Genomic DNA, 1,144 nt, shown 5'->3' on the forward strand with positions numbered 1-1,144 from the left:
AGGAGAACGTCGAATAGATGGCCAGTTAACACCTGAAGGAAGCCCTTAAGTAGGCCGTGCAAGCCCTCGTTTCGCGATATAACTCTATAAGAAATCGAATCAGCATTATATATCTCTACCACTTCCTTATTTCTTAGTTATTCTTTAAGCTATACTCTTATCCTCTTTAGCGCTGCCTGTTTAGCATGTACGTAGACCCTGTGCAAAGTTTAGGTATTAAATTTAGACGTCTTAGTGTTAAGAAAAATCACTTATATAGTACTAAAGTGCCGCACCTTACAGGTGTAGCAGGTGGCCCAATTCTACCTGCATAGCCACCACTTATTCTCTATATACATCACCAGGTTAGGGCGCTCCTTATAGTTGTTAAGTAGCTTCTTCTAAGCCTTATTAAATTAAGCTATAACTTCCAGCTTTATTGTGGCGGTCCAACAGGTAAGGAACTGCCCCCTTTTCTCCTGTTCCTTCTTCTAAATAGCTTCCTTCTCTTTATCTAATATAGGCGCAGGTGGCGCGCTGCCTGCAGCGTACGTAGGTTCCTCCTTATACACCTTAGCCAGTTTAGTAATAATATTCTTTTTAATATGCTATACACAGAGGAGGCGCGCAACTGTAGGCTATTGTTGACGTAGTGCGTTCCTTAGAGCTTGTTCTTTATCTGTTAAGAAAACGCGTGGAATAAGAGAATAGCGCTTAAAGAGCTCGAAGAGCTGCAGTACTGCCCAGTTGTAGTTCGCCTCCTTCTTTTTTAGCAGGAAACAATAGGCAATTTCGAAGTTATTGCTAGTACACGTGACGCCGGTAATATGCAGGAAGGGTATACCAAATCTATTAGTTTTATAGGTGCAATCCAATAGAATAACGTCGTGATTAGCCCGTAGGATCTTAATAGAATTCGGATAGGTAAAGAAGAGGTGTTTAATTCGGTTCTGCTTATCTTTTGTAAAGTTGTATATATACTTCCTATTACGGCCGTTAGGTGCCGGGAATATAGAGGTTTCTAATGTATAGAGGAGCGCCTGGATAGGCGTAAGGCCGCCAAGAAGCTCGTTCCTATACCGGGTGCGCTTATTAGTAATATCGTGCGCCGTAATAGTAACCCCTTTCTTTAACAGCTTTATATACATCTTATTAGGCTTTATTC

Source organism: Mytilinidion resinicola (genome assembly GCF_010093595.1).
Source record: "Mytilinidion resinicola strain CBS 304.34 unplaced genomic scaffold BDZ99scaffold_21, whole genome shotgun sequence".
In the NCBI taxonomy this organism is placed as follows: domain Eukaryota; kingdom Fungi; phylum Ascomycota; class Dothideomycetes; order Mytilinidiales; family Mytilinidiaceae; genus Mytilinidion; species Mytilinidion resinicola.